This window comes from Rhinolophus ferrumequinum, chromosome 10, assembly GCF_004115265.2.
Source record: "Rhinolophus ferrumequinum isolate MPI-CBG mRhiFer1 chromosome 10, mRhiFer1_v1.p, whole genome shotgun sequence".
Lineage (NCBI taxonomy): Eukaryota > Metazoa > Chordata > Mammalia > Chiroptera > Rhinolophidae > Rhinolophus > Rhinolophus ferrumequinum.
This window is the reverse complement of record NC_046293.1, coordinates 90,251,134-90,275,691: the sequence shown is the minus strand read 5'-3', so window position 1 is coordinate 90,275,691 and position 24,558 is coordinate 90,251,134. Positions and strand designations below refer to the sequence as shown.

General features: G+C 48.6%; 1 protein-coding gene across 28 annotated transcripts in view; it reads right to left on the bottom strand.

The window, feature by feature from the left end:
- CACNA1C (calcium voltage-gated channel subunit alpha1 C) overlaps window positions 1-24,558 on the bottom strand; it is a 617,393-nt gene that overhangs the window by 326,771 nt on the left and 266,064 nt on the right. The window lies entirely within an intron of this gene.

Sequence of the window (24,558 nt, the reverse complement as noted above, 5' to 3'; positions counted from 1 at the left end):
CCCTTCTCAGAGGCCTGGTCTGGCCCAGCGCGATGGGCTTCAACAGCACCCTCTACACTTCCTGATCGGGAAGCACAGCCAGGACTGAGCTACTGCGCAGGATGATGGGTGCCTCTGCCTAGACTGGCGGCTAGCTCAGGTTCGGGTCAAGTCAAGTCAAGTCAAGTAAATGAATTCAATTCAGTGCATTTACTTGAGTGTTCAACTAATACCCAACTTTATAAAATACTACCGTTCCTAGGCCAGTTCTCCCCCCACTCCACTCCACCCCCTCAAAGCCCATCAGCACTTGGCTTCGTCTTGCAGGTTTCTTAACCTGACAAATGCTCAAACCTGGGTTACGTAGAGTTCCTTACCAAAATGGAAACTAAAGCTGCAGAAAACTAACCAGCTCTGAAATATATATTCAGTTTGAACCAGAAAGGTACATAGCAGACCAGGGAAATGAGACTGAAGCAGAAGTCAAGATGTGGGGACAGAGCCCCAGAGAGCAGTTTCCAGGCTCGCGGCCTCACGTGGAAAGGTGCTGGCTCAGGTAGTAAATGGCCGTCGACTGTGATCAAATGGCCATCAGCTGTGGCTAGTTGGCCGTCAGCTGTAACCAGTGAGCCATTGGCCACTAATATAACTGTCGTGGCTACGCTAGCAGCAAATGGGGGCTAGCAAGGAGATGGTGGCTGAGCTGGCAAGCACGGATTGCAGCTAACAAGGGGAGTCAGTCGGTTGGCAGAAAAGCGGACAGCAGGTGACGTCGGGTGACTCCAGGCTCCAGTGAGACTATAGTGGTCTGACTCCCCTACCTATGGCTCCGTGGGTGTTCCTTTTTGGCCTCACCATGTCCTGTGTTCTTATGTGGGGAGGGGAACAGAGACCCCGCAGGCCGTCCCGCATGACACAAGGCCAGCCTTGTGTCTGGAGAAAGTACAAGGGGGTGTCAAAACGGCTGCAATTAGGCATTATCGTGCTGTGCTCAGAAAAGTTAAATTATAATCCATCCATGGGCCGGAGTGCCTAGCTGTCCCCACTGGGGAGGAGGAAGGAATGGATCCCGTTTCTGGTCTCTTCCACAGGCCGCTGGACTGATAGCGCACCATCCCTACAGCCCAACACACGCACACACACTTCTCACAATGGCCACCACAGCCAGGGAGACATCTTCCCTCTTGGTCTCTGGTTCTCAAAGTGGGATGCAGTTCAGCTGCGAACTGGACTCTCAGCACCTTTTTAAAACAATCTCCTGTCCTATCAGCGCTTCAGTGACGACCGCACATTGTGGCAGTGTTTCTGGTTAGCTGGTTTGCTCGCTCTTCTAAAGAAAGATATGGCTTATCAAAACTCCAATGACCCAGAGACCCTGGAGGGAACACAAAGCCACGTGGTTGGCCCGCTCTCCCTTTCTCGCTTTGCACAGGCATCTGTGATAGGCTCAGGCAAAGGGACCAGTGAGTTAAGGGCTCCACAGTCCTGAAGGAGGACGCCGGGGAGGGGTCTGCCAGCTTCACGGTGCAGAGCTGGCACGGAAGGTGGGGCTTCCACCGGTTTGGAAGTTTCTGGAGAACAGATCCCATCTATTCCCTCTTAACAATGCCCGCACCCTCCCCCGCTGCACACCATCTTCACCTGGTCACCTGACAGGTGAGCCCTGACTCTTCCAATCCCGTGAACACGGCTACCAGATTAATCATGTGAAAACACACCTCGCCTCATTTTCTATCACCTTGCCCTCCACACTAAAAAAGACCCCACTGCCTACAGCGTCACATTGCAACATTATAATGTGACATTCAGGAGCTAGGTGAGGCTCCCTACTCTCCGACCTGGCTCCCCGCTTCTCTCCTCACAGCTCTGCTTCAGCCAGGCGGATCTAATCATAATCCCCCAGACAGGCACTGTCCACGCCAGCCACACCTACGCTTCATCTCCCAGCCCTGAGCGTCCTCCCTTCCAAATCCCTTCCACAGTTGAGGCACAGTTCAGCGTGTGCTCACTGACTTCCAGCACCATGGTGGGATGTGCGGGGGGGCACACAGCACATCCAAGGGCAGCTGTTCTGACTGGGCTTTGACTTGCTTAAAGCCGACCGCAGTCCTCTTCCTCCCCACCTCCACCCTGCTCAAGCCAGCCCCAGGGCTCCTGAGCACGGACCAGAGGGCTCTTCCCAGCTCCTCTGGGGCCTGGTACTGAGCATAGTGGCACCATGGCCCAGGAGAGGAACAAAGGTAGTCCTGCAGGGGACAGGCAGGGAGGACAGGAGCAGAGCCCCAGACTGGGACATGGGGCCCCACACTGCTAAGCAGCACCCCAGGCTTCAGAATTTCCTGAAACCAAGGGGCCTGCTCTGCGGGCCCAATTAGGCCTGAAGAGACTCCGGGGCTGGGCGAGAACTGCCGCACAGTCTGCCGTCTCCCCTTCCGGAGATCCCGCCCTCTGCCAGGACCCAGCTTGATGCCGCCTTCCTTCTCTAAGACAAGGATCACTCAGCAGCCCCTCCAGAGTGTCCGGGCCTCGGCGAAGCGCCCCTCACCTCCTCGCCTCCATGTACTGTCACCAGGGATCTCCCCACGGCACCCAGCACCCTGCTTCACACTGCCCTCTGCCCACAACAGCCTATCAGCCCACATGCGTGTGCTTTGCAGCTGAAGAGGCATTTGTCTTGCAGAGCCTCGTGTGACCCTCACCATGGCTCTGAGGCAGGCAGTGTGACCGTCATATCCAGATAGACAAAGGCAGCACTGAGGCTCCGAGGCTAACTGCCTCGTCAGAGCCCACATCACAGCCGAGTTAGGTCTGGGTTCATCCTGAACTCGTTCTCTCTCCCAAACATTTGACTGTCCACAGAAGCACACGGTCTGAGGCTTATTCAGTAATCCTGGGGGTAACCAGCACCCCGCTCCAGGACAGCAAAGGAGGCTGTGACTGGCAAAGGAGGGGTAACTGCAGTAAGGCAGGGAATTCACCTGGCACGTCTTATGAAGGTCTTCAAACAGTACCGCTTTTTACCAAATCCTCCCACAACCCACACACATCAAATGCAGGCAGCTTGTTTTGGATGATTGATGAGGGCTTTTTTTTAACCTAAGAATTTAATTACAGGGGAACTGCATTCCCAGAGGGCCTGTCAATTGAGGTCTCACCATATAGACCTTCTAACAACCTCAGGCATCCAAGGAGACCTCATTAGCGGAGCAGGGATATGGGCAGAAGATGACAGCTGCATGGGGTGGCGTTTTCCAGCAGGGGTCTCCTGCCCAAGGCCCACCGTGCAGGTTCTGGGGCATTAGGTGAGTTTCAAGTCTAATGATGCTGTACACTGCCTGTCTTCTTCTCACCGAGCTGCTGCAAGGAAAGGGAATGTGGCTCTGGGACACAAGCAATTGTGTTGCATTCGGGGTGAAAGCACGCATTTCAGCCAACACATTTCTGAGCCAGGCCCTCCGGAACAGAGCAGACTGCTCCAGCCTTCTGCACTGGGTAGACAGAACCCCTGATAAGACAGGCCTGTTTCTGTTCCAAGGCCTTTCTGGAGATGGGGACTGTCCCTTTCTCGCTCCAGTTTCCTTGTTGGAGAATTTCTGGGCCCATGGTGTGTGGGAGAGGCAGTGGGTATGAACTTGGGGCTATCGGTGGGGAAAGGGCCACGCCAAGCAACGCAGAACGGAAGAGCCCACAGCAAGGGAGCAAGTTCTCTGGAAAGCAAGCCAGGACAGAGACGCTCACAATGCTTTCCATTCCGCAGCACTGGGGACACCTGATTAGGATAAACGGGAAAGGACATACTAGAATCAGCCTGGCCCTGCATCGTGGGCCTCTCTGGACCTCATAGTCACTCCATCCCTGGGAGTCCTCACTCATCAAATTGCATTAGCCTCCCTTGAAGAGGGGAGGGACAGAGGGGGCAGGGACAAGGTCCAAGGAGTGAGTGGCTCACCGATCCCACCTCCAGCGGACAGAGGAACTGAGGAAGCCAAACCGCCTCGGGGCCAGGAAGTGGCCCTGAGGACACCTGGCTGTCTACCTGGAGCTAGGACACAGCACTTCAGCAGAGGGCAGGTGGAGAAAGGTGGTTTCCCTTTAGCCCGTGAGCGTCAAAAGCTGGGGGAGGGGGCCGCCCTCTGAGGCATTGGCAAGGAAGAGTGAGAGCTGTGAGTCTCAACTAGGGCGATTTGTCCTCCTTATCTCCAGGGACATTGAGCAGCGTCTGGAGACGTTTTTAGTTGTCACAAAGTGGAGGGGTTGTCACCGGCATCTAGTGGGTGACACATCCCACAGCACGCACAAGACAGCTCCCCACAACAAAGAAGTACCTGCCCCCAAATGACAGTAGGACCAAGATTGAGCAAGCTTGAATGACAGTGTCATCAGTTCCTTCAGCAACTGCCTTAAGAAGGGCCCCGAGGGGCAGACAGGTGCCCGCTGGTATAGCAGTCGAGCCAGTGCGAGGCAGCCTTTGGCTTGGGTTTGTGAACAAGAGCGTTCTGGTGATTAGATGGGCCTTTGAAGGAGCCTGCATGAGCCTTGGGTGGTTCCACAGGTCCTGCCAGGAAGACTACGGAGGGGCTGCTGAGTTAGGTGGGTGGATGAATCGGGTAACCCCCCTGGTGCTTTCCAACTCAGGAGACTCTAGTGGGCAACCACTAGAAGGCCCTGGGGCGGGGAGAGGATGACTCGGCTGGGAGGGCGAGTGCCTGGTAAAGGGCAGAGTTCAGCTACTGTTCAGTGGAGAAGGGTTAGAGGGAAGGGGGACTTAACAGTTCAGGCCAACAACAGCTGAGCCTGCAGGGAGCATGGTACCCATTGAAGGGGGTGTCCAGCCATTCAACAAGCCATTTGGGCATTTAGGCTAATCAGGTCCCTGAAATAACTGGCCACCCCACCCGGGGCACTTCCTTTTCTGTTTCCTGTCACTGTGGGAGACATTCGGCCCATTCCCCTCCGTTGGTCTTTCTCTTCCTATTACCTGAGAGGCAGTATGGCGTAGTGGTTAGGGGCGCGGACTCCAGAGCCAAAATGTCTGGGTTCAAATCCCAGCACTGCCCTAACTGTTCATGGGACTTGCGACTTGCTGGTGCCTCAACTTCCTCCCCTGTAACTTGTTGCGAAGTGTTCAGCACTGCGGCTGACCACTCCATTAGCACTAATCAGTGTTCATATTGCCACAACCTAGCCCTGGGGAAGGTCAAGTCAGGGATTTCCCTTAGCTTTGCTTCCTTGACTGACATCCTTGAATGATGGAGGCAAGATGGGATCCCTGGTCTCGGCAGTGAGAGAAGGCATATGCAGCAAGAAGGAACTCCTTAAGAGCCACCAAAAAAAGAGGTCACTAGAAGGAAAGGGTCACTTCACTAGAGTTTTCCATACTTACCCAAAAAGGAGTTCTGAAACCTCTCATGAACCCTGGAGCCCTCCTTTCTACTTGCTCCATTTCTTTCTCTTATCTTCTCTGAAACCACTATAACACACCCCGATTCATGAAAAATTACTCTTCTTCCCTCCCTAAGACTAAGCAAATAGCAAACCCCCAAATTCCTAGTCAGGCTGCAGTATTTCCTGAGCACCTACTGTGTGCAGAGCCCCTTTCAGACGCCACCATGTGCCAAGCACTGTGCACACACAGCCCTGTCCCCAGTCTTTGGAGGAGGGAAGGCAGGCTCAAGCACTGAACTAGCCCAGGTCGCTCAGAAGCCACCCAACAGCAGATCTGGGATTCAAAAGCAGAGCCCCTCCCCTTGTTCAGTCCGTCCCTCCTGAGGCCAGGTGCCACATGTTCTGTCCATGAGCATGGCAAGCCGGGGCTGAAGCCTCAGTGAGGAGGAGGGCACGGTGGAGGCGCGGGGGTTCCTCCCTTTGCACAGGGCACCCCTACTAAAGATGCCCCTGACCTGGCAGAGTCAGGCACTTGCCTGTACGTTTATCCCATGTGAGCTCTTCCATTTTTCTCCTTAGCCCTCACCAAAGGTAGTTTCAATTGAGACAGTACTGGAGACTCCCCCAGATACGCTGGCCCGATGTGCTTCCTTGTCCTAAAGCTGCCTGAGGCCACCAAACGTCAGGTCCCGGAGGACTCCAGGGCTGCATTTTGATGACATCTCAGTCCTCAGGGCGGTTTCATTTTCTCACCCTAGTAATGTTTTACAATCCATGGGAGCAAACCAATCCTGCAACCTAGAGCCTTGACCCTGTTGCCAAAAGGCTGTGTGACCTTGAGCAGGTTGCCCTCCTAGCTTTGTGCCTCAGTTTCCCCATCTCTCAAATGAGTCCGTCCTGGTTGGTGCCCCCATCCTTCAATTCAGTGTGAGTCAGGGGACAGCCATCTTTTTCACTGTTCTGGGCTACCTCCAGTCCCAAGCACAGCTCTGTCAGCCACAGCCCAACGCCTGTAAGCCCGCGGCGTCCATCACAGAGGTGTCCAGGGGCTGGGCGGACTTCAAAGGAGGCCTCTTCCTTCTGGAACCCAAATGCTGACACTACTGGGTCACATCCACGCACCTCCCATCTCACTTCTGGGAAGTGTAGGCAAAGAGCACGCTCAAGAAATACTTTCCCAATGCCCCCCCCCAGGGTTCCTGAGAAAGGAGCCTTTCCCGGAGACGTTCCCAGCTCCTTCCCCAGGGCACCCCACATTCCAGGTCCATCCGGAAAACATCTGCAAGTGTGGCAGGCAGACGGAAGCAGAGTTTATGTTCAGCATGCCAAACATTCCCAGGAGGCCTTCCAAACATAACCAGGCCTTAATATAGTGCCTCTTCTTGTGCCGACTAGTCGCCTGGAGTCCCTGCCCAGCCGCTTGTGCGCCCTGCTCCCTTGAGGAGCCCTTCACCAGGTGCTGCGGCTCAGTGAGCAGACCCCATCATGCCAGCAGGAAAGGGGCTCATAAATATGCAAATCACCTCCACGTTGGGGTTGTCTGACTAAGTTGCTGAGAAGCTGCATGACTCAGCCTTGGGCTGGAAACCACTGGAAGCCACCACCACCCCCCCCCCCCCCCGCCAATGCTGGGTCTGAAGGGTCCTTAAGGCCAGGATGGGACTGCCTGCCTTTCCCTGAGGTGGGAGGTAGGTCTTCACACTTGCATCCCACCTGCCAGCATGTCTGGGAAGTCAGCACTGGCCTGAGCTTTCTAAACCTATGGCGCCTCTGTCAGCAATGGTCCCCACTGGCGGCTGGCTCAGTTGCCCTCCCAGTTTCACTGCAGGTGAGGAGGGGCTGGCAGAGGTGAGAATGGGCCTGCTGTCACCTCACTCCTGTTTCTAGGACAAGCTAACCTCCCTGAGACCTCACAAGAGTACCGGCTGGCATTGGCGCTCTCTGCACGTTCCAATGGCTGTTTCCAGTGACAACAGCCCCAGGGCAAACAGCCCTGTCACCCCAGCCCCTCCTCTGGGTGTCCCAGAACCCTCCTCTGCAATCCAGTAGAGGTCTGAGACATGCTCCCTTAATTCACACAGCCCCCTGGAGCAGGAGGGAGGGAGAAGGGGTGAGACGTGGGCCTGAGACCTGCTTCCCAAGCAGGAAGGGCTAAGGGAATTGTCCTGCTGCAGAAGCTGACCAGAAACACCCCTGGGCTCATCTGGCCCCATGCCCAAGCTCAGCTGGAATCAGCTAGGGAGTGGACAGGCCGAGTTGGGGCACAGCCTCAGGATCCCAGACGGTTATCCACGCAGGAATTCCAAAGATAGGAGCTGTGAGGTTAGTCTTGGTGGCTCCTGGGTTGCTGACTCCTGAGGTTCTCTGACCCTGGGGGCGGCACCCCTGCTGACCAGGTCAGAGGAAGCCCTGTATACAAGTGCATGGGTGGCAGGGCCAGAGCCCAGTGACACAGAGCGGGCTGCACGCAGAACTTCTCTGCAAGTTTTTCACTAAACCACAAGTAAACATGGGGAGCCCGCATTGCTTCCTTCCTTTCTTCCTTCTTTCTTTCCTTCCTTCCTTCCTTCCTTCCTTCCTTCCTTCCTTCCTTCCCTCCCTCTCTCCCTCCCTCCCTCCCTTTCCTCCCTCCTTTCTTCCTTCCTTCCCCCATCTACCTCCAGAAAGTATAATCTTATGCAGCGGGCCAGTGCCTCACGGAATTGTCTTCAAGATGGAATGAAATAACAAATTCTGAGGGTGTGCCTGGCATCTCCTGTGTTTCCCTGAAAATAAGACCTAGGTGGGCCATCAGCTTTAATGTGTCTTTTGGAGCAAAAATTAATATAAGACCCGGTCTTATTTTACTGTAATATAAGACCAGGTATAATATAATATAATATAATATAATATAATATAATATAATATAATATAATATAATAATATAATAATGGGTCTTATTTCACTATAATGTAAGACCGGGTCTTATATTAATTTTTGCTCCAAAAGATGCATTACAGCTGATTGTCTGGCTAGGTCTTATTTTCAGAGAAACACAGTAGCACCCAGAAGTAAGCTGAAGTGGAAGTGGAAATGACTGGAAGATGGGCACCCATGGTGCCCATACATCTCACTTAGTTCATTCCTCACGGGTAAATGTGGGGGAAAGTGCAGGGTTTGTGGGGAGGTGAGAGAGGGGGTGTCACTCACTCATTTGCATACTAACTGCCTACATGTGGCAGGCTTGCAAGCCTGGAGACAGAACTCGGAGCAAGGATGGGCTCTGCCCTGAAAGAACCTAGGGCCCCGAAGAACTACAACAGGCGAGGAAATAAGCTAAAATAGGGCATGCACTGCACAGGGAGGTGCCCTGCTCATGGGACGAGGTCAGAGCGCCTGTGGCTCCAGGCAGAGGAGCAGGGCTACACAGGGGACTAGCAGTGCCATATAAAGACAAGGGGTGGCACAGGCAAAACTCAGAGGTGAGATGATTCAAACCCTGGACACCCCCAAAGAGCCTCTGACAAGAATGAGAAACCGAGATGAGCGGCACATACTCTGTTCTGTGTATATTTCTGTATATACCTATATCTTCTTATCATGAAACGGATGCAAAGTCCAGGTTTTTGAGAAATAAACTTGGTTTCTAAATGTTACTTCGTAAGGCCGTCCCACACCCCCTGCTGAGACCCAGCAAACCTGTGCCTTGTCCCCTTTGGAAGAGGAAGGGAGTCATTCTCAAGGCTTGGAAGGTCAGTGACGCTCCCAGGGCACGTCCTGTGCCCTGAAGCGGGTTCTGAGATGTAACTGGGGCATTCGGAGAAGGTGGGGAGTGACCAGCTGAGGCACAGCCATCCTGACACAGAATCATCTCTTCCAGGGGCCTCAAATTTTACAAACAGCAAGCCTTTTGTCCCAAAGCACTGGAAAAATGAAAACATTTCCTCTAGGACCTGTGAAACATGAGCATGTCCCAGGCCTGGGGTGGGGGGGAGCACATCTGCACACAGGTATCCACATACATACGCACGCGCACACACACACACATGTCCGTCAGGCCGTGCCAGCCAGGCCATGCCCGTCACCTGGCAGGGGAGCAAGGTCTGGGAAGTTTTCCAGAGAGCCAGGAGGTGGGCGCCCTGAGACGCCTGAGCTGCAGTGGTTCTGGCTGGAGGACAGAGGCAGGCTGTGCACTGTAACGCCCTGAGTCTCCTCTGATTGCTACCACATGGCCCGAGTCCTCACACACTTAGCCAGTGTCAGGGGCGACCAGTGGGGGTTCCCCTGCCGGGCCCTGAGGGGTGGCTGGTTTCTCCTTTCCTTCCTGCAGGTCCTGGACCTTGGAATGTGGTGGGGAAGAGAGGAGAGGAGAGGGGAACTCCATGAAGATTCCAATGCCTGAACCTCATACCTTATTCCTTTTTAGGACCTTAGGGAGAGATCACACAGTGACCCATTCAGTCACCTCCCTGTCACGGCTCTGAAATAAATGTTTTCTGGTTGCCAGCCTAGTCAACCTCCAGGGAAGGCGCTTGCATAAGGAGAGAAAAATGACCTTGTAAGGAAGAGCCCAGTTTTTAAAACTAAGCAGAGGGGTTCAAATCCAGCTGTGCTACTTTCTGGCTGTGGGATTTTAGGGAAGTGAGTGAAGGGCTCTGTGTCTCAGTCTCGACCTCTATGAAATGGCGACGATAACAGACTGTCACTCCTAGAGTATTTTGTGAAGGTACCTGAGCTAATATATGTAATTAAAGCACTTCAGATTTAACTAAGCATCACAATACTTCAGATCCCGTTGGCTAATAGCTACTGCCATGAGCACCCCAAGAACGTCCCAGGCCCCGGCCCTTCCTGGGGGCCCCCGGACTTCCCATGATGCAGCTACTACGGCAGAGTCTGTGTCGGGGTGCTGCCATGCAGCATGGCGCCGTGGTATGCATGCACGTCAGCCCTGCTCCGCAGACGCCTGCAAACTCCTCATCCGCCTCTGTATACCCTGCAAGGACTCACAACGCCCACCCCCCCCCCCCCCCGCCCCCGCCGGCTTCTCAGAGGAAACAGCCTTCTAGTGAACTTCAGCTGTTCCTGCAATCCCCTGGTGAGAGGGGCACCTGCTCAGCTCTCTCCTGGTTCTGAGCATGCGATGCCTCTCCAGATTATTCAAACCCAGAGACACAGGCTCACAGCCATAGAGCTTGACCTTGCGGGATGACCGGCTTCATTTCTAAATGTCTGGGAAATGTTGGAATAAATGTCCACACTTTTATGAAGCTAGGAACCCCCAAGGCTGGTCTCTTGGGGCCACAGCACAGACTTGTCAAAGTAAATATTTGTTAAAGAAATGGGAGCTCAGTCCCTGCGTACCACCCACCTCCCCTGCTTTGGTCACTGTCTTGGCTGATGGCGGGGCAGGTGACAAGTGTGACCGCAGAGTCAGAAGGTGCGCATTCGAATCTCCGCTCTGCTGCTTTGGCTGCAGGTCATGAGGCAAATCCCTGACTCCCTCAGTTCCATGTCCCCTCTGGGAGTGGGGATGCTGGGGCAAGGAAGGGAAGATGGAAGCCCCACCACGGGGCCAGGCACGGAGCTGGTACCAAAAACCCACGGAGGCAGGAGGTTTAGACCATGCACCTTGCATGATAAGCACTCAAAAAATTAGTTGAACATAAATTTTAAAAGGGAGTTGCCTGGCCCTTGACTCTGTAATACAAACCACGCCAAAAGGAAAGGAGAGACGGGAGAGACTCAGTCAAGGACACAAGGCACGTTCCCGCACCAATGGGTGCAGGAGACCTGGAGCCTCCTTCACTAAGACACGTGACAAACACTGTCGGGGGAACACATGCACTCAGAAAGAATGTCCTGTCTTTGCTCTCTCATCCCCTTGAACAGGCTGGCAATTTTCAGTTTATCCCACAAACTTCCGTTACCTGAGAACTTTTCAGGCAAATTCCCTAACAGCAGGTAGCAATCAGCCTCAAAAGCAGGACTGGTGAGATTTCAAGAAGACTTTATAGGGAAAAAATTATATCCTAGATTTCAAGAAATTCTGGACGGCCTAGAAGATGTCTTTAGAAACCTAATTCCTCTTGTGGGACAGGTTGCTCCTTAAATTTACTGCTGAGAGAACCAAAGATTTTCAAACGCTTGCTCTCAGATCAACTTGAGAGTGTGGGGAAGGTGGCACTCTTTCTTCTATTTTTAGTACAGGGACCAAATGGGTCATTATATTAGGCAGGAGACGAAACACTGTTATATTCGAAAAGGACTTTTAGTCAAAGTAAACTGACCCTCGTTTGGTTTGTGCATGTCTCTGTGCCTCATCCTTTTCCAGGGTGCTGTTCTTTTTTCCTGTGAATGGTTCCTTCTCCAGCTGGCTGCCAAACCATCTCCCTGCTGCCATGTAAACAGCAGCTCAAGATCGAGCTCTTCCAGGAAGCCTCAGCTGATTAACACTATAAACTCTGCAGCCCACCAGTGGGTTTTCCCAGCCCCACTCTTACTCAAGGCACTTCTGCCATGACTGTGCCAAGACCCTCACACAGCCACAGCTCTGCTATTAGGGCTGCAGACAAAACAGGACACCCAGCTGGACTTGACTCTCAGATAGACAAAAATAACTTTTTGTGTAAGTATGCCCCAAATATTACATGGGGAATATGTATACTAAAAAAGTAATCAACACTTGTGTGAAATGCAAATTTAAGTGGGCATCTCGGGGCTTTCATTCTTTGTTTTCTTTTCTTTTTTTTCTTTTTTCCTAAATCAGGCCACTCTATTTGTCATCCATCTTCCTTGCTTATACATCAGAGAACAAGAAGGAAAAAGTTTGTGAATAGCCAATAAAGAGAGGTCACCAAGCTGGTGCACTAAATCTCAAACACTCTTTGAAAGACAGCCTCTGAAACCTTCACCCAGTCATTTGACACCCTGTTTTAACAAGGGTTGTGGGATGTTCCCAGCATACCAGGAAGAAGGAGGTGGCACAGAGAGAGCCTCAGACTTAGAAGCAGAAGCCCTGGTTCTGAGTCCCACTGTCCCCCTTTCTAGCCATGGGACTTTTGGCACATTGCTTAACTCTTAGAAATTTCAGAGTTGTTCTTTTTTTCTCCTCTTTTAATCAACAAATTGGAGATGATACTATCTACCTTGCAGAGTTGAAATGAGGACTAAATAAAATAATGCATACGAAAAATGCTAAATAAGTACAAGATACTTGTTATCACAAAGAGACACAGTGGCTGAATAAGAAATAAGCATCCCACAGTTTCACTGCAAGGAAGGAGACAAACTATAAAAATCAAACAGAAGAGCCAGAAAGATAACACTCTGAATTTATTTAATGCAGGCACAAAGAACCCTGCATACCTCAATAAAACAGAGGTGTCACTTCATTCCACTACAACACTGATATTCAAAATGCCGGCTTGGAGGTATCGAGAAAGATTAAATTATATTCAATGTATTCTGTTTAAAAAGGCAGGGAAGTGTTTTATCCAGGCAAATCTATTTAGGCCCAGGGGCTCCAGTATTTGACACAGCCCATCAAGAACCATGAGAGTTGTTTTCTCAAAAAAAAAAAAAAAAAAGGCATTGAAAACCTACTATGTGCCAGTTGTTCAAAGCAACTGGCTATCATCTCTCTAGTAAAAAGTATTCACTGAATGAATGAAGAAGTGGAGGAATGAATTCCCAGGGTGAATTTACAAAGTGCTGGAAACATGGCAAGGACTCAGCATACACCTGTGGCCGGGTTACCTCCTCTGACACGATAGGTGACAGCATAGGACAGGGAGGAAACAAGGCAGCAGTGTGTGCACAAAGTGGGGACACAAAAAGAACTCTGCTCCATCACTGAGGGGCTCCCCGCATGAGGAGGCAAAGCAGGGTGATATACTTGACATCACACCTCAGCAATGACATTCACATTGTAATCTGCCAGATGAGGCTGCTCGATGGACCAAAGGGAAGGTATTTTTAAAGATAATATTTACGTGGTTAATATTGAATGAGTCATCCTGCTTCTCTATTCCTTGGAAATAATCTGTTTTGTTTTGTTTTCCTAACAAACGGATGGGCCGCTGCTTCCCCACTCTCATCGTTCTAACCCACAGGGCAGGTGAAGACCGGCCTGAGCAGCAGGAGTTCACTCCTGGCAGGATTCCCAAGAGAGTTACACGTAGCTACAAGCCAATGGGATCTTGGAGTTGTGCAGCTGGGCTGAAATAAACCAACATCGAGCTGCCATGACTAGGGCATCGCAGCCAGGACCATGAGGCCAACACACGGAAATAAATTCCCCACCTGTCAAACCCCCTACTAACCAATTCGTTATGCCTGAATGTGGTCCCTTGAGCAGGTGACCTGGGACAAGGCAAGGGGAGTGTCAAAGATGACAGACAGGGGCTTGTCCTCAAGAAATTCATTTCCTAAACTGGACGACAAAACCCCGGAGGACAAGACAATAGCAGATCGTAAGGGAGGGCGGTGCGTCACGGGGGAGGAGAGGTGGGGCGGGTGGCTGCCTCTGCAAAATGCAAAGCCAGAAAACCCCACTTCCCGGAGCTAGGATCCTATGGCTACTCTGAAATATGCTGGAAAGGCAGGCTCTCACTTGTGCTAATGTGAAATCCTAAAGAAACTGACCTAAAAGCGTTCTTAGAGATCAGCTCATTTAATCCCTCATTTGAACAGATGATCAAGTGAAAGGGTGAAAGAAAACCTATTCTCATATGCCGAACTCTTCACACATCACTTAACCCTCACCACACTTCCAGGAGGTAGACAGCGTAATCATTTCGCAGATCACTTGCCCAAAGCCACACAAGCATGTGTGAGTGAGGAACTCTGCATGGTCTCCCCGAAGCCCAAGCTCTCTCCTCGCTGTGCCAGACCGCCGCAGGGGAGCACGGAAGGGCTGCCAGGCTCCAGGTCCTGAGTGGAACGTCCCGGCGAGGCCCGGGCCCTCACTGAGCCCCGTGTGCTGCCCACTTCTCATCACTTCTGACATGGTCTTGAAGGTGCGTGCGCTGAATTTCTTTCAAAGTAGAAAGCAGCTTGGGGAGCAAAGTTTAAACTACAGCATAAACTAAACTGTTGAATTTACCAGGATCTGTTTTTCCAAGGAAATTTCTGTTATGGACCAGATCGATCCTATCTCACTATATTTCTAGAAACTATCCAAATTCCTTTGTTTTACCAGAATTTCGTTTGTCTTAACAATAGGTAGAACTAAGATGTCCCCAGATAGGATCTGGCCATATTTTGATAAGGGGTAAATATTAAAATGATACTGTGGATTCATATTCAATGCCACAACAGGATGTATACAGTATGTAATTAAAGAAAAACCAGGTTACATAGTTGTATGTGTAGTAGGGTTTTTAAAAAATTATATATGTCTGTATGGTAAAGGCCAGAAAGATATACGCATAAAAGACAATAGTGTCCCTGAGGTCTGAGACTTTGAATGGATATTCTTTTTAACTTTTTTATGTCTTTTAATTTTTCTACAATGATTATGTAGGACTTGTGTAATTATAACAAAAGCTATTCTTTAAATTAAAACAAAAGCTATTACTGAAATCTGGAAAAAAGGTGTGGGGAGGAAGTATTTTCCCATGAAACAATGCTGTACGTCCCCACAAGACGGTCAGATTAGGCCGCAGAACTTGGTAAGCCCGTCTACAGCGATCAAACAGCTCCGTTTGGGGCTGTGTTAGGGGAGCAGAGGGATTCGGTGGAGGAAGGGACAGGGACGCAAGAATCCTCTCATTTCTTCAGGCCTAGGACAAGCCCTGGGAGCCCCCATTCTACTTCCAAAGACACCTCCTCCAAGGTATCCGGTATTCTCAGGCTTCCTGAACGCTGGGTCACTCTCTGGGCCCCACTCTCCAAGTCCCTTTCTGCTCTCAACTCACTTCAAACTCTCCTTCCCAACCAAATCCATCCCCTCAGGCTTCCCGGCTGCAGGGAGCAACAGAATGGTCTCTACCCAGAGAACAGCTAAGATGAGCCATCTGTGTTCACTGCCCACTGACTGGAAGGGAGGGTGGCCATGGCTCCAGCCCCCCAAGTTCCACTTGTGGGGTGGGGGACAACTCTGGCTTGCAGGACACTTCTGGCTGCAAGCATTCTGAGGGATGCACCCAGTCTGCTGAAGGCACTGGCCCTCTGGGCTTTGAACAAACATCCCCTTTTCTCCCCTGGCATCTATTTCAGGTAGTCCCTTGCCCACACGGTGCCCACCTGGGGCCTCTTCTTGTTCTTGGCTTCATACTGTTATGCCCACACAGATGCCCATTTTGTTCAGATTCTCTGACTTACTGATTTAGAAGGTTTGCCGCTCATTAACTGGCCCCTGGCTAGACACCGAAGCGGTCCCTAAGGAAGAGTTGCCCCTGTTCTGCCTTACCGATAGCCAACACGGGGTCTACAGCTGACCATGGCATGTTGCAGTGGTGGGGAAAAGTGCTGCCTGGAAACAGAGAATGCAAGCTGGGGGGTGGGGCGGAGGGAGGGAGACTGAGAGAGTGGGAAGAGGGGATTCCAACATTGAGAGCCTGGACTTCCTCTGGGAGAGTTAGTTTAGGTGCTGAAGGAAGAAAACGGCACAATTAAGGAGAGTCTGGGAAAGACTTAACTGGGGGCAGTCTGTGCATATTGTGGCAAACGGAGACCAAACCTGGGTTAGAGGAGAGGGTGTGGTCACAGAAGCTGTCAGAGAGGGTGGCCCAGACTCTGGCTCAGGGGTGGGAAGTCCTGCATCTGGCCTTACCACCCATGGGCCCTGGAGCACGGTCCTCAGCTCCTCTGCACAGCCCGTCGTCCAGGGTGACACGTGCGTGGCGAACCCTGCCCTCGGATGGATGTCACAGCGCTGCTGCACAGAGCTGTGTTAAACTGTAGAGTGCTATACAAATGTTAGCTATTGTTATTAAATGGCTGAGGGAGCATTTTGTCAGCAGCTTAGTTCTGCCCAGGCAAACACGGCACTCCACACATCTCACCAAATACCAAACAGGACTTTATTTAGGGAAGAGATTCAAGAGCTTTCATGGAACACTGGAAAATCTAAACAGCAGCTAAAACCACAACGATCCCAGTTTCCACAATAGGCGTCTTCACTCGGGTGGGGCTGGGAGCTCCTGCTCACTGGTACCCTCAGGCCCACGGCCGGAGAGGGTCTGCACGCTGCCTGAGGGGGCTTGGCTCCATGCGAGGTCAGTGTCTGGGCAAACAGTGTGAAGGGATGGGGTGCTCACGTGGCCCCAGACACTGACCCAGGCTTCCACTGCTTTTGTTTATCCAGTGATTTACCCTGAGTGCCCATCTGCCTCTGCAGGAGCAGAACTTCTGTGGAGACCATGGAAGTGCCAAAGTTCCTGCCAACCTGGAATCATGAACTCTCAACCTAGGAAGGGACCTCATAGCAAGGTTGCCTCTTGTTCTGTCTCTCTTCCACCAGGCTGTGTCGTTCCCTAGTACCTCGCAAGTGGCTCAGCACGTAGTCGGCTTTCAATATATGTACTAATGCTTGTATAGTTGGATGATGCTTGTTGGATGGATGGATGGATGGATGAATGGATGGATGGATGGATGGATGGATGGTGAACAGATAAACACGTGGTCTAGCATTTCTGATCCAGCCTCTAATCAACAAAACACCAATCTGTTGCTTCCCCTCTTTCAGAGAAGCCATCTTTTCTTTCCAGTTTCTGACTCTTAAAAGAGGAAAATCTCTTCCCCATGAGCCTCACCTGCCCTAACACCTGCTCCCCATACGATTCTTTCTTCTGCCATTTCTGTTAACTCTACGGGCTGATGTGACCCAGAAACCTCTTTCCCTGGATGCCCCGCAGGGCTTCCAAAGAGGAGGAAATGGCTGATGAGTCGGCATGGCTCTCCCCTGGGGGTGGGATGAGCACTTTCAGGGACGAGGGGAAAGAATCCTCCAGAAGGGTAACAGATTTCTATTTAAACATGTTTTCATTTACATTCTCACTAAGCACAAAAGCTCCCCTTTAAACCCTCATCTCCCAATGAACAGACTATTCCTGCCCATCTGAGTCACACATCTCTGGGCAGCCAGACCTTCTGACTCACTGGTAGTTGAAATCTCAGATTCACAATACCACAGACCTGCTAAAAATAGGAAACGTGTACCTGGCCCCCAAAATAGGACAGAGACAAGCTTGGCTCTTTATAAAACTACTGCCTTGTCTGTAATATAAAAATCAAGTAGGGGCTATAATTGTCTTCTTTTGCATGGTCTTAAATGTAATAAAGCTACCTCGATTCCTTTGGAAATCTGCAGACTAGATGGACAGAAACAACAGAAAGAAAGACAGATGGGCAGAGGTGAAATAATTATGCCTAACACACTCTGGTTGTTTTTATTAGAAAATTCTACATCTTTAAATTAGCACAGGGGTATTTTCACAGCAGAGGCAAGGAAATGAAACTTCTCCATCCTTTTGCTTTGGTGGTGGTTTCTCCCTTGAGAATCAATGTGGCTTAAAATAGTTTGGGAAATTGTCACTGAGAAACAAAGAGAATGCTTGGAGGTTTTTTTTTGGAGTGGTTTTATACTTCCTTTCAAGGCTTTTGAGTTCTCCCAATGTTAAAATCTTACAGCTTTTCCCACTACTTACAAACTATTTGTACTTGAATGGCCCTTGGACCCACCTTGATTTTATTTCAGCCTTACTTTTTGGGACAAAGCCATCTACACCACTGTCATGTATTCTTTTGGAAAAACTCGTGACAACTTATTTCATTCTGAGTCTCTACTCTAGAGGTTTCCATGGGCTTTCTCTTGCTCTGCCTCACGTGACCTCATGACAACCTCACTTGAGGTGTCATCACTCTACAGATAAGACTGTGGTGCTGGAGGAGCAAGTGCCCAGAGGGAGCAGGTCACCAGCAGGCGAGGGGCAGAGCTGGGTCTCTAACGCAGGACGCCACTTGCATGTCATGCACACGGAGAAGAAGAGAATAGAGCAGACTTGCTTTCTAGGGACAGGAGGATCCAACGTGTGGACATCTCGCTCTGTGTGACAGGCTGCTAGGCAGAGAAAAACACCTTTCCTTCTTCTATACTTGGACTCTCTCTACATTTAAGGTCATTTTCTAGCTAATATGTTCCATACAGGGTAGGTGATCTAAAGAAAGTCACCTCTGGAGACTCTCTTCAAGAGGAAGGAGGCAGCCCTTGACATAACAAATTGTAACTATTTGTTTTTACTGTTGTTTTTAATTCCTAATGACTTCTGGCAGGTGGGAAGCTGCAGGCCTGTGGGCACAGAACACTGGGTTATGGGACAGAAGTCACTGGGCCACTTGTGGAGCCCCGGTTGAGACTCCAGCAGCCACAGTGAGGCTGCTGGGTGAGTGAGGGTGACAACGGCAGTTACCGTCACACTGTGGCCTTCCGGGGCTGAGACGCTATGGCTGCCAGGCTCTACATCATCTCAAGATAAGGCTGGGCCATGAGGCGCCACCACCAGCTCAGACGCATGTGTAAGAGTCCCTGAGGTGGGCTCTCGGATGTCTTATCCTTTGAGCATTCTTATAGATCTATGGGGGTGCAGCTTAAAGACAGAAGTAAAAGAGGCCCTGGAAATGCAGCTTAGGACATTTAAAAAATGAACCATGGGCTTGTCTTTGTTGAACACACGACAGGAACCTTAAAATATTTCCACTTAATCTAGGAGTGAAATTGTGGCAGGCCTTTGGCGTTTGCCATCTTATTACTCCTTGCAATCATATCACGAGATAGTTTATTATTTTCATTTTATAGCTGAGGAAACTAAGACTCAATAAGGTTAAAGAATTTGCTGGAAGTCACACAACTAAGGAGAGCAGTCAGCATTTGAACCCTGATTTGTCAGACTTCAAAAGCCCACTTTTGTCTCATGACAGCACAAGTCCTCTCTAAAAAAAAATGTGTCCCGTCTGCCAGAGGGAAGCGGAGTCATCCTAATGAACCCACACCACTGCATTTTGGAGCTCCGAGTCAGGTCTTTCGTCTCAGCCCATGGCAAGATTTCCCCCTCTTAGCTCTCCTCAGTTCCGGAAGTATCATCAGTGTATTCTGATAAACGCCTGCCAAATCAGTGAGGCTGTGGTGCCTTCATTTCAGGCTGGTCTCCACTGGAATAGATGGATTTAGGGGACCAGATGGGGGTGTCCATGCACCGTCTGCCTTGTATGAATCTTTCTCACTAGTTGAGAGAAAGCTGCAGGAGAAAAGTTTAGCGTGGAGAGCCCATCTACTTGAGGTCAATTATGCTGTCAAGGCAGGAGCGGTGTTGGAATGATGGAACCCATTTTCCTCATTGATAACAAGGGTGGGATAACAAGGGGAGAAGGAATACGGGTCTAGGAGTGGGAAGGCTGATTCATTGCCAATGACTAGAGAAATCTAACGTAATCTGTCAGGGCCTGTTTCCTCCTCTGAGGGTAACGGTTCCTACCCTGCCTTTTTCATGACTTCCTCATGGGAACCTGATGAGGTGACTTGTGCCATAGGGCTCGGAACACCAAAAAGAGATGCCCAAACGTGAGGTATTTCTTCTGAAGGCTCTCTGGAGAGAGTGAATGATGTCTCTGTGTAATTATTTCTGTGTGTTCACTCTGATTGTTAGAAACTGCTCTGACTGCCAAACTCAGACTCTCCCTGCAGTGTCCCTACAGCTAGGCCTTCTGAGGTGACAGAGAACATGGGGTTGGTGCCATTCTAACAGTGTGGACTCCTTGCTCCCTGAAGGTCTAGTAAATACTTTTGGACGTGGACTGGATGATATGTTAATGCTTCTGACACTTACACATTTTACCTTCCCCTTAAGCCAATGTGGGATGAGAATTCCAGCAGAAAAAGAAGAAAGAAGAATGCATATTATTTGACGGTGAGCTTTAGGAAACCAAAGCAGAGAGGAGGAAGCAGGATGGCAGCGGAATGACCAGCAGGCTGAGCTGGCCCAGCTGGTATGGCCCAGGGGCCAGTCAGGGCTGGAAGCACAGAACTCCAGCCTCAATTCTTAGGAAATGTTCACCTTGAGTAATCACTTAACCTCTCCAAACTCAGTCTGCTCATCCACTGGGGAATTAAGTGAGATTCTGAGGTGCCCACCACACCCCCAAGAAGGGCCACCCTCCACATCATCACCTGATGTCAACAACCCTTCCTCTCCCCTCTCAATCTTCATCCCTTTCTCAAGAGTTTGGGACTGAGGCAAGTCCAGGGGGACCTCATGGCTGTGGGGAGGGAGGAGTGTCCACACTCTGCACGGAAAGGCTCAAGTTCTCATCACTACTTTAACCACTGTTGCTGTTGTTTTCTGGCTTTAGAATATTTGCTCATGATAGAAAATGTGGTATTATTGAAAACTACACTGAGAAGCACACCCTTAAGATTTTGACTTATTTTCTTCCAGATTTTTAAATGCATATTTTGAATGTAATTGAGATTTTACTGCATGTACCTTGTATTCTGGTATGTCACAGGACATGATGGGGTAAGCCTCTGGCCACACTGTTAAATTCCTCAGGGACATCACTGGGTGGGAACCTCATATTCCATAGCGGGGACACACCAGCGCCCATTGGTGAATATTTAGGCCATCTCCAATTTTTTACTTTTGAAAGTAAAGCTGCAATAAGGTATTTGTGAATAAATACTGCATATATATATATATGTGTGTGTGTATATATATATATATATATACATATATATATATATATATATAAAGAGAGAGAGAGAGAGAGAGAGAGAGAGAGTAGAAGTGGGGCTAAAAGTTATGAATATTTTTAAGGTTCATAATACAATACAAATTGCCAAGCTGCATTCCAGAAAAGCTGGGCCAAGCCGTTGCTGCCAACAGTGCTCTCCTGCTTTCCGCTCTCATCCTGCTGCTCTCATCCCTTATCCTTGGTAATTCTAGAGGCAAAACAGGGCATTGCTATTGTATAACTTTATTTTGAAATAATTTCAAACTTATAAACAAGTTACAGGAATTGTGAAAAGTACTCTTATATCCCTTCACCCAGATTTCCCAACTGTTTACATTTTGCCACGTTAGCTTTATCATCTTAGATAGACAGACAGACAGACAGAGATAGAGGTATACACATGCAACATATATAAACATACATGAATATATAAAATTGTTTTTCTGAGTCATCTGAGACTAAGTAACAATGTCCCTTTACATCTAAATACTTCACTATGCATTTCATAAGAACAAAGTCATTCTCACACAATATGATGAGTAAATTCACAAAATTTACATTATAAATGTTGTATTTGATCTAGAGACCTTCAATTTCACACAGTGTCCTCAATAGCAAAAAAAAAAAAAAAAAAGAAAAAAATCAAGTCCAGGATTCTATCCAAGATCATCTATTACCTTGAGTTGTCATATCGCTGTAATCTCCTCTAATATGGAACAGTTCTCTTAGTCTTTCTTTGTCTTTCATGACCATGACATTTTTAGAAAGGACAAGCCAGGATATTTGTAGAATGTCAGTTTGGGTTTGCCTGATATTTATTTCCTCGTGGTTAGATTAAGGTTATGCATTTTGGGCAAGAATACACAGAAGTGATGTTTCCACCTCAGAGTGTCATATCAGGGGGTCCACGATGTTGGTGAGGTTAACCTTGACCACTTGCTAATGGTGGCATCCAGATTTCTCCACGTAAGGTTACTACTTAGCCGACAAGTAATTTATAGGGAGATACTTTGAGACTATATGAAGATGCTGCTTTTCATTAAGGGTTCACCTGCTAGTTTTTGCCTGCACTGACGATTTTTATTTGAAGCAATGGGATGGTTGCTGGGTGGTACCTTTCTAACTATCATTCCCTTCACCTTTGTTAGTTAGCATTTTGTTGCAAGGAAAAGTTGTCCTGGTTCTTCCCCTTTTATTTATTCATTTACTTACTATATCGGTATACACTCATGGACTCTTGTTTAATCTGTTAATGTCGTTTATTTTGAAGCTCAAATTGTCTCAGATTTAGCCAGGGGAGTCCCTTCAAACTGGCTCCTGTGCCCCTGACATAACCCCGTCATTCTGTGAGCACTCCCTTCTGGCACCAGACGGCACAGGCCTCTCTTTTGGTTACTTTGCCCTTGATTTCCTTTGGTGGAGAATAATAATATTTAGAGACCAAGATCTGGATGCTAGGTTTGTTCATTGCTACTGGGGTGTCACTTCTTAGTCCTTTTAGCAGCTATAGAGCTAGGAAATGTGTGACATGCGTGTGTGTATGTGTATTACATATTATAATATGTAATACATACATGATTTAATATACATTGTATATAATATGTATGCACACATGTAATGCTATTCATGTGGCGTTTATTTAAAAATTAAACATTTTAAAGTTATTACTTAGGTTGAACATTTTCCAAGTGTTTATTAGGGCACTGTATAAATCCTTTGCCCATTTATCTACCGGAGTATTTGTATTTTTTATTCCTTTAGATATACACAGGGTGCCAAAAAAATGTATACACATTTTAAGAAAGGAAAAAACTGTATTAAAATTGCAATATGCAATATATAATAATAACAAAATGTGAGTACAAGTCACACGTATACATTTTTTTGGCACCCCCGGTATTTTCAAATACAAATATTAGGCAAAATGTTACATTTGTAGTAAGTACTTCCTCAAATTCATTGTTTGACTTTATTGATGTGGGATTTCTAACCTACTGAAGTCAGAATTATCATCACTTTTTGTACTTTCTTCCATTTTCTTAAGCTATTAATGTCCTCCTCCCAGCCAGAGATCTGATACTCACTTATATTTTCTTCTTTTTCCATTAGTCTATTTAATCAACTTGGAATATATTGTGGCAAACTGTATGAGATGAGGATGGAAATTGCTCTGATATTTTTTTCCCAGTAGCTAACCAATTGTCCTAGCACCATTTATTATATAATCCTTCCTTTCATCACTGATTTATCATTGTTGTTTTTAGAAATTGCTTTTTGTATCTCCATCTGGCCAAGTGGTTTTTAGAAAGGTTGCAGGGTAAACTGTTTTTCTCCCCTAAGCTCACATAATTTAGAACCTTGGAAAAAGAGCATCCTGGCTAAGCATTTGGCCTCTGCACTAAAGCCAAGCTACCTGAATTCAAATCCAGGTTTACAGCTTTCCCACCTGGAAAATGGAGATAACCATCAAACCTACCTCATAAGTTAGTATGAGGATTACATGAGTCAAAACACTTAAAGTCCTTAAAATAGTACTTAGTACACAGAAGAGCCCAATACAAGTTAGTCATTGTTATTTTTATAATTATTTGGTTGTTTTTCTGTTAACCCCTTTATTTCTTAGATGGGAAACTGAGGCTCAGAAATGTGTGCTGACTTTCCCAAGTCACACATCCTAGCCCTCCCACACTGACACATGTCCCACAAGGAAGGCGAGTCCTCTCTGCATCTCCTACTCAGAGTCCCATCACCGATACTTTTAACTTATGCAAATCCTACTATGAGAGAGGAGGGAGGTAAGAGAGGGAGAATGCAATTTAAATAATGTGGGTGACGCCATCCACCCCTACGCTCAGCACGTGTATACCCTCTGCAAGTGGGGAGACACCAAGCAGCTGTCCACTAGTCTCTCTTAGCTCCATGAGCCTTCCCAAGAGACAGCATCTCACCACATTGGGTGGGTTGCCAGTGTTTAAAGATGTGTGCTTTTTCAAACAGCATGAGCCCTAAATGCAAACCAACTACTGTACTTCCATCTGGGACTCAACTGCCCCAGCAACAGATTTCTAATCTGTATGGAGCAAACCCAGTGGTCATGGCCTTACCAAGAAGTAGCATGCCATTCTGCAGCCTGGTAATTTCCTGTGGGATTTGTAGGTAATTTTTATTCACTACAAAGACCACAACAGTAATGTCATAGCCACCTAACTGGTACTTTTCTTGTCTTAGGTCTTGCCCCTCTCCAATTCTGTTCTTCAAAGTCAACTTCATAAAGTGCATATGGACCATAGCTTTCTCATACTTAAAACTCCTCACCATGTCCCCATTTTCACACAACCATACAGCATCCATAGCTGGTGAACAAAAATGTTTTCCTTTTGTCAATATGCTAAAAACAGATTTTATTTATTTATTTATTTATTTTGTAGAATCAAAGAGTCTAAGGTGACAAGTCAGGGTAGGTTGTGTGGCACATGAAGAATA